The sequence below is a fragment of the Abramis brama genome, assembly GCF_963993115.1.
Source record: "Abramis brama genome assembly, chromosome: 10".
NCBI classification, from domain to species: domain Eukaryota; kingdom Metazoa; phylum Chordata; class Actinopteri; order Cypriniformes; family Leuciscidae; genus Abramis; species Abramis brama.
This window is the reverse complement of record NC_139972.1, coordinates 42,158,141-42,171,654: the sequence shown is the minus strand read 5'-3', so window position 1 is coordinate 42,171,654 and position 13,514 is coordinate 42,158,141.

The following is a 13,514-nucleotide window of genomic DNA, read 5'->3' as shown; positions in this document are numbered from 1 at the left end:
ATGAACTCTTGCTGAGTATTTAACCAGCATCCACCCTATATCCATCTGTCAACACGCAGAAACATGTTAGCAAACGTGCTGAATCATGCTAACAATGTAATAAAACACGTTAGCAACACGTTAATTCATGGTAGAAGTGTTAGCAATGTGTTAAATCATGTTTGAAACATGCTAGCAATGTGTTAAGTCATGATAGCAAATTTAAATCACTTTAGAAACATGTTAGCAACACGTTAAAACGTTAGCAATGTTAATTTATGCTAGGAATGTTAGCAAAAACCATGCTAGAAACATGCCTGCTACTTGCCGAATGCTATCAACTTGTTAAAATGTCAGCAGTGTGCTAGAACATGTTAATGAAATCAATAAAATGTCGAGTAAAATCTTAACTTCAAGTTATTTCAAACTTTCAGACTTTGTCAAGCCAATAGCTAAGTTTGTCATCAAACTTTATTGATCTAGTTTAAAGGAGTAGTTCACTTTAAAATGAAAATTCTGTCATCATATACTCACCCTCATGTTGTTTCAAACCTGTATGAATTTCTTTCTTCTGCTGAACAGAAAGGAAGATATTTAGAAGAATGTCAGTAACCAGGCAGTTTTTGGGTCCCATTGACTTCCATAGTATATTTTTGTCCTACTATGGGACCCAGAAACTGTCTGGTTACTGACATTCTTCTAAATATCTTCCTTTCTGTTCAGCAGAAGAAAGAAATTCACACAGGTCTGAAACAACATGAGGGTGAGTATATGATGACAGAATTTTCATTTTAAAGTGAACTACTCCTTTAAGGTAATATTTCTGGATTATAATTATATACAGATTTAAATGTTATTTTGGATCAAGATTTTTATTTTATTTTTTTATTTAAATTTAAAATACAAATACATAAATACTACCAATTTAAACCAACTAAAAAAAAAAAAAAAATCAAAACCAACCTAATATTCTTATCAATTGCTCTTAATTCATCATTGGATTCTAGTAAAATATCGAGGGCGGCTTCAACAGTTTCTCTAAGTTTTGATGCAAATTCTGCAGCAGCAACACCTTCACAAACAGACCTTGATCAGGGAAGACGCCATATTGAATTCTACATGGATGAACTGCGTACTCCCTTTACTATTTCTGCCATATAAAGATATAGTAAAAGCCAGAGGCAACATGGCAACGAACCAGAACTCCATCCTTGGGGGAAACCAGGATCAGCCGGGGATCAGTTCTCCTGTGGCCAAACAAACAGGTTATGATTATGATTTGGGCTGCATCACTAGTCAGATTATGGGTTGATATAAATCAGAATATTTCATCCAGCTCGCGCCAGCATATGGCCAGCATTGATGAATCAAACAACAAACATGGGGCCTCATTTATAAAATGTTGCGTAAAAACCGCCCTACATTTAATCTTACGATAATTTCTCCAATGTACGTACATGTGATTCAGAGAACTAACGTGCGCTCAAAAAAACATGCGTACACCTCTCTTCCAGATATAAACTTAATCAAACTCAAAGGTCTTGATTCGTGAAATTGTGCGCCGCTGAATGGTTTCAGATCTCTGCCTAATTAGTGTCAAATCCTTTGCTTGAGAATGTTGACAGCAAGAATTGCTTAGATTTCCAAATACCTGCAGTACACCAATTCTCTGCCACAAGGAAAAGTGCATATGTCTGCTTAGATCCTGTAGTGGCCCTAAGCACTTTTCCACATCAAAAACCTTTTTAATAAATTTGAAAGTTGGAGTGAATTTTAGTGTACTTGCACTCTAAGATCAAATCTGAGCGTATGCACATTTATATGTGTGGCCCGTGGTGAGTCATGGCATCTTCTCCTGTTATTGTCACTTGCACTGCCTGCAACATGTGCAACAAAGCCTTCTCTGTCAGTGGTGAGGGTTTCACATGTGAAAAATGATTTCAGAATTGGAGATGTGCATCCAAACTTTAATAGAGGATAGTAAAAATGTAAGGGCTATAGAAACTGCTTACGTTGTTCAGGTCCGGCTGTAGAGCCCGTGCAGAAGGGCAACTGGGTGACTGAGACGGCATAGTCGCGGGACAAAACACCGCTCTGCCGTTCCGATTACAACAATAAACAGGTTCTCCTCACTCAGTGAAACACCTGTTGAAAGTGCCCTAGATATTGGCGATTTTATTGTATAGAACGTGTAAGTAGAGACACCAGCCATCATGGTCAAATGTTTGCCAGGATCCAGAGCGCCTGACATCAAAGTGAATTTAGTGCTGGCTAATGCTAAACATAAATACTCTAAGATCATTATTCACGTCGGCACTAATGAGATCCGACTTCGCCAGTCAGAGATCACTAAAATTAATGTTAAAGAGGTGTGTGAACTCGCAAGTACGATGTCAGGCACTGTAATTTGCTCTGGCCCCCTTCCTGTTCACAGGAGTGATGAGATAGTTAGTAGATTGTTCTCACTCAACGGTCTGCAAAAAAAAAAACATGTTTTATTGATAATTGGAAAAGTTTTTGGGGCAGACCTGACTTGTTAAAAAGAGATGGTCTTCATCCCTCCTGAGGTGGTGCCATAAAGCTTGGGTTGCTGAATATTCGATCCCTTTCTTCAAAAGCACTTATTGTTAATGATATGATCAGAAACCATAACCTAGATGTGCTGTGTTTGACAGAAACCTGGCTAAAACAGTATTACTAGATAGTAATATCTCTTCAGTATTACTTGTGACAGAGCTGAAACGACAATCCAAAAAACAAATAAATCAATCTAATCTCCACCCATTTTCATTGCCAAATTTTGAAAAAATGAAATGAGGTATTGGTATAGAGAAGAAAGAGGTTAAAAAAACGTCTAGGTTGTGTTTGCATGAGCATCAACAAGGTGAGAACCGTGAAGCCTCAAGGCAAACCGAATGCCAACAACTCAGTACTAATGAAAGAACTGTTGCTGGTAGTTTGACGGAGGAACGGTAAAAGATATCGAAGGAAGAAGGTGAACGTATTCATCAGCGGGTAGAACGCTGTGCCACCGCTGGAGCGGATGTGGGAGAGCACGGCTTCTTCAGGGCGGAGCGTTATAAACACCAGCTGGGTTGACGACCGTCTGGATCTTCCCTGTCGGAGCTGTTGCTGTTTCCGTTCACCAACAAACAGAGGCTCCCCTTTGCTGATGGTTGTGGCTTTTGCTGTATACGTGGCTGGTCTTTCCCCAAAACACTCACACAATTCCCCTCTTCACTTTCAACACATGCCCTAGTATCCCTTAGTATGGTTCCTTTTAAAATTAGCCGTAACGTATTTTTTTTTTTTATTAAATCAGTTTGCTTTGCCTTTTTTTTTTTTTTTTTATCCAAAAATTTACATTTCTTTTTATTCTTTTTTTATATATATTTTAATTCTGCTCTTCATGGGAGAATGGAACTGTATACAGGCCACCATACAGACTTTATCACAGAATTTGCTGATTTTCTATCAAAACATAGTACTGGGTGCAGATAAAGTCATAATTGTTGGTGATTTTAATATACATGTAGATAATGAAAAAGAAGCATTGGGATTGGCATTTACAGACATTCTAAACTCTATTGGAGTTAGGCAGCACGTGTCAGGACCTACTCACTGTCGTAATCACACTTTAGATCTAATATTGTCACATGGAATCGATGTTGATGCCTGTCTGTCACACTGGTTTAGGATCTACATTTTTTTTTTTTTTTTTCAGGTTTGTTGGAGCCTTTGCCTTTGGAGAATTGTCACTTACCCTGTGATTTGACTGTATCTTCTGCCTTTCTGCCAGTAACTAGAGGGAGGCTGGAAGTACCTGTCATAAATGTAGGGACTCAGGATCGGTGGATTCGGCCCATGGTTGTTCGTTGTTCTAATTTCATCTAGTTTAACTGCAGACAACAACACAAGTAGAGTTGAATGCACAGAGATCCACTGGGGAGCAGGTAGCTATAGCTCAAGCTGTGGCGGTAGAAGAACTCCCTTCAGTGGATTTTTCGCAGTTTAATTTGGCCTAATTTGTCTTCTCAGGAAGAACTTGTTGTTCTTGTTTTGCAATAGAAGGATGGTTCAATTAGTTTGTGTGTAGACTATCGACAACTGAATTTGAGAACTTGCAAGGATGCCTTCCCTCTCCCACAGATTGAGGAATCCTTGGACGCTTTGGCTGGGGCTAGGTTGTTCAGCACCTTAGATCTAGCTATTGGATACAACTAGGTTTCCGTAGTCAGTCAAGATGAGGAGAAGACAGTTATTTTGAGTTTATGAGGATGCCCTTTGGGTTGTGCAATGCGCCAAGTACCTTCGAGCACCTCATGGAGAGGATATTTGGTGACCAGCGGTTTCATGCTTTGCTTTTATATCTTGACGATATAGTTGTCTTTTCGACTTCTTTCCAGCAGCACTTGGAGAGGTTAGAAATGGTGTTGGGATGTCTCCAGCAATACCAATTGAAATTGAAGCTACAAAAGTGCCATCTATTCCAGACTGAGGTGAAATATCTGGGGTGCATTATTTCAGCAGAGGGGTAGCTACTGACCCTGAAAAGATTAGTGTTGTTGTCCAGTGGCGAAGGCCTAGTGATGTGACGGAATTGCATTCATTTTTAGGTTTTGCTTCATATTATCGCCGATTTGTTGAAGGGTTTGCTTCAGTTGCCACACCCTTGCATAAGTTGGTTGGAGCTTTGCCAGGTGATATGATGCCTGTTCGAAGAACTCCAGGTTTCTTTGAACAACAATGGACTGATAATTGTGACCCTTAAGGATAAGTTAGTGCTTGCCTTAGTGTTGGGGTATGCAGACTTTGCAAAACTTTAATTTTTGGAAATTGAGTTACCGTGGTCTTGGAACAGTTTTGTCTCAGAACCGGGGGGACAGATTAAGCCTATTGCATTTGCAAGTAGAGGTTTGCCTGACCCACTAGGAGTAGTCAGATGATGAGTAATGCTGGGACTGTAGTTCCAGCTGAGGTGATTGTGCTCCAGCAAGTTTTGAAGTGAAATGTCGTTAGAGCCTCAGCTGTAAATGCTGTACCAATCCAAGAGAAATGTGACCTCTCTGCACTGCAGGCCTCCGATCCGGTGATTGGAATTTTCTTGAGACACTGGAAGAGGGGAACACCACCCTCGAAGGGAGAAGTAGACCAGGGTCCTGAAGGTCTTAAGGCAATGGCCTCGGATTATGGAGGATAAAGGGGCATTATATCAAAGTACAGCTTCCACCCACAGGAGAGACTGTCTTGCAGCTATTACTTCATATTGCTTTACAGGCTGAGGTTCTTAACGTGCACAATAATCATGGCCATCAGGGTGATGAGCGAACCATTACCTTGTTAAGGGAAAGATGTTATTGGCCAGGAATGTGGAATGATGTTAAACAGTGTTGTAGTGAATGTGAGTGGTGTGAAACTTCACTATTGTGTCTGACGTTCAATTACACATTTTAAATAGCAAATACTTCATCAGAGCACATAAAGATTGTGTAAATGATGGTAATAAAATTATGGGCATGTAACGTTGCAGTTACGTTGCCAATACGCCATAAAATCACCAAAACTTTACGAATAGAGTATGTTTCTGGAATGTTGCTTGCTTATTATAACCTTAAGAGGTCAAACTGGCGACATGTAGTTCATAATTGATGGTAATGAAATCACAGGCACATGACGTTGCAGTTACGTTGCCAGTAAGTCATAAAATTACCAACTGTGGCGAGGGGGGCGTGGTTCTGCAGAGTCTGTAGCGGGAGAGAGAGGAAGGAAGCGAGCGGTGAGTAAGTGGGTCAAGTGCAGATGATGAACACCTGTGTCTGATTTCAGTAATTGGCGTGGAGAGACCGGATATAAGCACGACCGGGAGAGAGTGTGAGGGGGAGAGAGGGACTGGGACCTCGTGTGCTGCTGTGGACTGAGAGAAGCCGTCGTTTATGTGCTGATTTATGGACTGAGTTTGTGCTGTGTTTATTACACGGTGAACGCGCTACGAGCGCACCTTTCTGTTTGTGTTTTCAACTTGAGTGAATAAACGAGTGTCCCAGTCATCGCCGACCCCTTGTCTTCTTCCTTCCCTCATCACGAGAACTGAACCTCATCACACTGGTGCCGAAACCCGGGAGGGAAGAAGAACGCCGCCGCCATGCAGACCCTGCCAGCAACGCCATTTGCGGATATCATCCAGTCGCTCGCCGGTCTTCACCAGGAACAACACCAACACCTGCTGGCGATCAAGGAGGAGCAAGACAAGCGGTTTGAAGCGCTCCTCCGGTCCCAGCATGAAGACCGCGAGCTGTTCCGGAGCTGGGTAGACCGGGAGGTTCGGGCCATCCCCCCAGCAAGAGACTCATCATCGCAACTGCCTCTCAACAAAATGGGTGCACAAGATGACCCAGAGGCATTTCTGGACCTGTTTGAGAGGTCAGCGGAGGATCGGGGATGGCCCAAAGTGGACTGGCCAATGCGGCTGATCCCATTGCTGTCCGGAGAGGCACAATTAGCCGCACATCAACTGCCAGTCCAGAATCTCCTGGTCTACCAAGACCTCAAGCGTGCCATCCTGCAGCGGGTCAGTCGGACTCCAGAACAACATCGACAAAGGTTCAGATCGCTGACCCTGGAAGAGTCCGGCCGGCCCTTCGTCATGGCACAACAGCTCCGGGACTCCTGCCGCAAATGGCTGATGGCCGACCAAAGCGACGTCGAGGGTCTCATCGATCGTGTGGTACTGGAGCAGTTCATAGCGAGGCTACCGAGGAGAACTGCTCAGTGGGTCCAGTGCCACCGCCCGACGTCGCTGAACCAGGCCATCCAGCTGGTGGAGGACCAGATGGTGGCGTGCCCAGGGGGCGGCGAGCCCCTCGCATCTGCTTCTCTCTCTCTCTTTCCCCCCTCTCCTTCTCTCTCCTCTAGGCCGGTGCCACTTCCCCGGACGCGTGGAGGGTTCCAGCCGAAACCAGCACCAAGGTGGAGAACGGGCTTCCCGACGGAACCTACGGTGACACCCAGGGCACCTCCCAGGGGAGGGAGCTCGATCCCTGGGCCGTTCTCCACCCAAAGTGCCCCACCGCTCTCTCCACGCCAATCACTTGATCCGCTTCCTGCCGCCAGGGTGGCGGTAAAGTCTGGGCCGGCCTGTTGGCGTTGCGGGGATCCGGGTCATTTCATCGACCGGTGTCCAGTGATGGAGGTGGGGACACTGATCCGGGTCCCCGACGCGCCACAGGCTGCCCTCGATCAAGCTGGCTTGTACCAAATACCAGTGAGTATCAAGGGGGTTATCTATCAGGCTTTGGTGGATTCAGGATGTAACCAATCCTCCATACATCAAAGCCTGATTCAACCTAGGGCATTGGATAATAGCCGCGTGGTTAAGGTGCGGTGTGTGCACGGGGAAGTGGTGAGTTATCCTATTTTGCCTGTGGAAATTCAATTTAGGGGAGAAAAGCATAGTGTAGAGGTGGCAGTTAACCCGCACCTCCGGCATCCGATAATTTTGGGGACCAATTGGCCCGCGTTTAATCAATTATTGGGGTATTTATGTGCGGATGCCTCTTGGGGGAAAAGAGATGAGAGTGGAATAGCGGTTGCCCAGTTGGGAGAGGCTGATCCGGAACCTCTGGGGTCTGTTTAGGGGGAACAGAGTGCTCCAGAGCAAACAATCCTCACAGAGCATGATGACTTTCCCCTGGAACAGTCCCAGGATGAAACGCTGAAAAATGCATTTGATCAGGTTTGCTCTATCGACGGTCAGCGTCTTCACCCTGAACAACCGCTCTCCTACCCATATTTTGCTATTTTGAAAGATAAGTTGTATCTGGTGACCCAAGACGCCCAGACAAAACAAGATACAACTCAATTATTGATACCTAAAAGCCGTCGGGAAATGCTTTTCCAGGCGGCTCATTGTAATCCAATGGCCGGGCATTTAGGACAAACGGCTACACTTAACCGTCTCATGGCCCGATTTTTCTGGCCGGGCATTCACGAGAACGTGCGCAGGTGGTGCGCGTCTTGTCGTGAATGTCAGTTGGTGAATCCACCGGCCAACCCAAAAGCACCATTGTGCCCCCTACCATTAATGCAGGTCCCCTTCGAACGAATTGGTATGGACCTCATCGGGCCATTAGAACGGTCAGCGCGGGGACACCGCTTTGCTTTAGTCCTGGTGGATTATGCAACACGGTATCCTGAAGCAGTGGCGCTCCGCAGTATTTCCACGAAAAGCGTGGCGAGCGCACCGTTTCAACTAATCTCCCGGGTGGGAATTCCGAAAGAAATTCTCACCGATCAAGGCACGGCGTTTATGTCACGTACTATTCGCGAACTTTACGAATTATTGGGCATTAAATCGATCCGAACCAGTGTCTATCACCCACAAACGGACGGGCTGGTGGAACGGTTTAACCGCACGTTAAAGACCATGATTCGAAAGTTCGTACACGAAGACGCCAAAAATTGGGATAAGTGGTTAGAACCCCTCTTGTTCGCTGTACGGGAGGTCCCGCAAGCCTCCACGGGGTTTTCCCCCTTCGAGCTTCTCTATGGACGTCAGCCCCGTGGGGTGCTGGATGTCCTTAGAGAGACTTGGGAGGACGGACCTTCTAATAGTAAAAACGAAATTCAGTATGTCCTGGATCTGAGAACAAAACTCCACACGTTGGGGCGGCTATCTATGGAGAATTTGTTACAGGCACAGGATAAACAGAGTCGGCTGTACAACAGGGGGGCTAGACTGCGTCAATTTGCACCGGGAGATAAAGTGCTTGTATTACTCCATACGTCAAGTTCAAAATTACTCGCGAAGTGGCAAGGACCCTTTGAGGTCACACGGCGAGTTGGGGATCTCAACTATGAGGTAGCTCGAACAGATAGGGGCGGAGCACATCAAATTTATCACCTCAACCTACTAAAAAAATGGTCCGAGGCAGAATCAGTGATGCTGGCGATGGTAGTGAGCGGAGAGGAGGATCTCGGTCCAGAAGTGAGTTCAAAGTCACAATCTCTCGCTCTGGCCCCTGGGGGAGACCACCTCTCACCCTCCCAGCTCACTGATGTAAAAACAATACAAGCAGAATTTGCTGATGTGTTCTCGCCCCTGCCTGGTCGAACGAATCTCATTCAGCACCATGTTGAGACCGAGCCGGGCGTGGTAATTCGCAGTCGGCCGTATCGCTTGCCTGAACACAAGAAAAAAGTGGTTCAGAGCGAATTAGAAGCAATGCTAGAGATGGGAGTAATAGAAGAATCTAACAGTGACTGGGCGAGCCCGATAGTTTTAGTTCCTAAAACGGACGGCTCAGTACGGTTCTGTGTGGATTACAGGAAGGTGAATGCTGTGTCGAAATTCGACGCATATCCAATGCCCCGAGTTGACGAATTGCTTGATCGGCTAGGTACTGCTCGTTTTTATTCGACACTGGACTTAACCAAGGGTGTTATTGGCAGATCCCCTTGTCTCCCATGACCAAAGAAAAAACAGCTTTCACAACGCCGTTCGGATTACACCAATTTGTTACTCTTCCGTTCGGGTTGTTCGGGGCTCCAGCGACTTTTCAGCGTCTGATGGACAGAATTCTCCGGCCGCACGCTGCATATGCCGCTGCTTATCTGGATGATATCATCATCTATAGTGGTGATTGGCAACGACATATGCAGCATTTGTACTGAAGACGCTGAGAAGGGCTGGGCTCATGGCCAATCCGAAGAAGTGTGCAATTGGGCGTGTGGAGGTCAGATATCTGGGTTTCCACTTGGGTCATGGACAGGTGCGTCCCCAAATTGATAAGACTGCAGCGGTTGCGACTTGTCCAAGACCCAAGACCAAAAAGGAGGTTAGGCAGTTCCTGGGGCTGGCGGGATATTATAGAAGGTTTGTTTCTAATTATTCGGACCTCGCCAGCCCGCTGACTGATCTAACTAAAAAGGAAGCACCAGATACGGTTCAGTGGACGGAGCAGTGTCAGCAGGCTTTTACCCAGATAAAGGCTGCTCTGTGTGGCGGACCGCTCTTACATGCTCCTAACTTTTCTCTCCCTTTTATGTTACAGACAGATGCGTCGGACAGGGGGTTGGGCGCCGTCCTGTCCCAGGAGGTGGAGGGTGAAGAGCGGCCGGTGCTGTACATCAGTCGGAAGCTCTCGAAGAGAGAGACGATGTACAGCACCATAGAAAAGGAGTGTTTGGCCATCAGGTGGGCCGTTCTCACCCTCCGGTATTATCTCCTGGGGCGGGAGTTCACCCTCTGTTCGGACCACGCTCCCCTGCAATGGCTCCACCGCATGAAAGATACCAACGCGCGGATCACCCGGTGGTATCTGGCGTTACAACCCTTTAAGTTTCAGGTGATCCACAGGCCGGGTGCACAGATGGCTGTGGCCGACTTCCTCTCCAGGAGGAGGGGGGGGGAGGCTGCAGGCCGGATGGCTCCCCGGCCTGAGTCGGGCGGTGGGGGTATGTGGCGAGGGGGGCGTGGTTCTGCAGAGTCTGTAGCGGGAGAGAGAGGAAGGAAGCGAGCGGTGAGTAAGTGGGTCAAGCAGATGATGAACACCTGTGTCTGATTTCAGTAATTGGCGTGGAGAGACCGGATATAAGCACGACCGGGAGAGAGTGTGAGGGGGAGAGAGGGACTGGGACCTCGTGTGCTGCTGTGGACTGAGAGAAGCCGTCGTTTATGTGCTGATTTATGGACTGAGTTTGTGCTGTGTTTATTACACGGTGAACGCGCTACGAGCGCACCTTTCTGTTTGTGTTTTCAACTTGAGTGAATAAACGAGTGTCCCAGTCATCGCCGACCCCTTGTCTTCTTCCTTCCCTCATCACGAGAACTGAACCTCATCACACCAACATATTACAAATAGAGTACGTATCTGGACGTTCTCGGTTATCTTATAACCTTAGGAGGACGTACACATGGTGAGTTGGTAATGTGATGGTTATGAAATTACGGGCATTTGTCATCATACCTGCAAACTAGTCGCTTTTCGGCGAAAATCGCCGTTTTGAATGGGAAAATATCATCCACGTGAATCGTGTAGATCTGATGAGTTTTTTTTTGGGGGGGGGGGGGGGGCTGTCATCACGCGAGTGGCCATTAACAGTCAAGATAACGGCAGCGTCTTTGAAAAGCCCCTGGCTGCAGCTTTCCCGTGGATGAATAATTCAAGTTAGTGAACATGTTTAACATAGCGTTATGATGGAAAGTAAGCTTGTCGGCTACTCATCTAACGTGAAATCAGCAATAGAAAATCTATTGACAATTTTCGTCAACGAATAAAAACTAGACGAAAATGCAACAACAACAAAAAAACATTCACTGCTCATTAATAGCTTTAATAAGGATTAATTATATTTAATTCATTTAAATATGTCTGCTTGAAAGAATAAAGAATGATGTATGCAAGTAGTTATAAAGAATGCATATATCATTAATTGAAAAGAAGACTGTGTTCTACTTTAGGAAAAGTGGTTTTATTTCATTTTAAGATATTTTTTAAATCACAGTAGTTAAATCTGTATCTGCATTCCATGTTCAAACTTTAAAATCAATTATATTAACAGGTTAATAGATGTTTTATCTGGGAGATACCACCTGCTGTTGGTGTGGCCCGAAAGAGGCACATGGCAAAACTGAGAAAACGGGCCCTTGAAAGGCTTGCAAAAGAGTAAAAAAAAGTTTTTTAATTGGGGGGCGGGGGCGGGGGCGGGGGCGGGGGGGTGTTATAAAATGTGTCACCTTTTTCAGACCTTCTGAGTTTGCAGGTATGCGTCATTGTAATTACGTTGTCAGCTAATAAGTCATGAGGTTACTTAAATGTATGAATACATTATGTAACTGTTATGTCGTGTGTTAGCAGGGTTCATTCTCATGGAACGAGCTAGCAAAGTTCATGAGAATGTTTTGGTGGTGACAGATGTGTTCTCCAAGTTTACTCAAGCCTTTGCCACCTCAGATTAGAGAGCAAGGACTGTGGCTAAAATTCTTGTGGAAAAGTGGTTTTGCATGTTTGGTGTACCCAAGTGTATACATTCTGAACAAGGCCGTAGCTTTGAGTGCAAGTTGTTTAAACATCTTTCGACATCCAGAAGAGTCGTACCACCCTATATCACCCTGAGGGGAATGGGCAGTGCAAACGTTTTATTCGCACGTTTCACGACTTGAAGACTTTGCCTCCAGATAAGAAAGGGAAGTCGCCACACTTCCTTCCACAACTTTTGTTTGCGTATAACACCACTGTTCATCAGTCAACACAGCACTCCCCTTATGAACTCGTGTTTGGTCAGAATCCACAGTTGCCGATTGATTTTCTCTTGAGTGCGGCTTGGTAAGATGATCGTCGAGATGGTGCAGTTCCTTCTAAGTGCCTTGATAGATCTGAGTTAAAGCCGGTCCCTACCTAACATCAGCAGAGCCCCAGTGGCTGAGTGAGGAGTAGAGAGCAGTGAAAAAGTAGAGGAGGAGATTGAGTCTGAGTAAAGTGATGGATTCGTTGTGGAAGTCACTGTTTCCGACCCAAGTGCTTTAGGTCAGATAAGTAAAGGACTAATTGAAAAGTGCATACAGTTACGTCCCTACCCTTGTTCTGGAGGTCAGGTAGCTTGTGTTAGGGGGACTGGGGACCAGGGGCCGTATGTATAAAGCTGCTCAGAGTAAAATTTTAGTCTTAACCCTTTTAAACCGGCTGTGTCGTCGCCGAACCATGTACCAACAAGCTGTATTCATTTTACCGTAACTCTTCAACCGTTTGCACTATCAAAACCATTCAAATTGCCCCTGACCATGGCCGCGGGAACTAGGGGTGCCGAGTGTGCTGCAGCGCCCCCTGACGACAGCTGTTTCACTACATTGGAATTTAAGATGACATGACTTTTAAATAACTTTTTCAACCTGTTTTTTAAGAACACCTTCAACCTTTATAAAATTACTCTAAAGATTATTTTGTTTTTATATGTTGTCGAATAGGGTTTTATGACTCTAAAAGAAATTAATATATCATAAGGCATTAAGGCGATCTCGCATGGAGTGAGTGACGTGACACTGGTTGAGGACCAGCATCTCAGAACTGATTTGACACTCATTTAAAGCATTCATCGGCATTAGGGCTGTTCACGCGGAACGTCAACCATTCCACTCTGCTACTTTTCCATTGTTTTTCAGTGTGAACGCACTACCCGTGTTTAACTGTTGTGCTAACGTCTCGCCCATGACACAGCATTCTCAAAACGCAGCACTCAAGTTAAAATAAGTTCAACTAAAACGTGCCTCGAGACCTTTCCCCCATTCCACTGCCCGCGTTTGGCGTCTTGCGTCTTGCATTTTCGCTTTGAGAGATTATGCTTTCTGTGTGAACCGGCACTCCTGAGTGAGTATCATAAGGTAATATGCAGATTTGTGTGCTGTGCTTTTTAAAATGTATCATGAGTTCTGAGCGTTCTCACAACTCTGTACTCGTTCATTTGTATGTTCATCTTTTTGTTTGGGCTGTTTAATATTAGGATTTTGTTAAAAAAACTCTACCATAGCACCGCCCGCAATA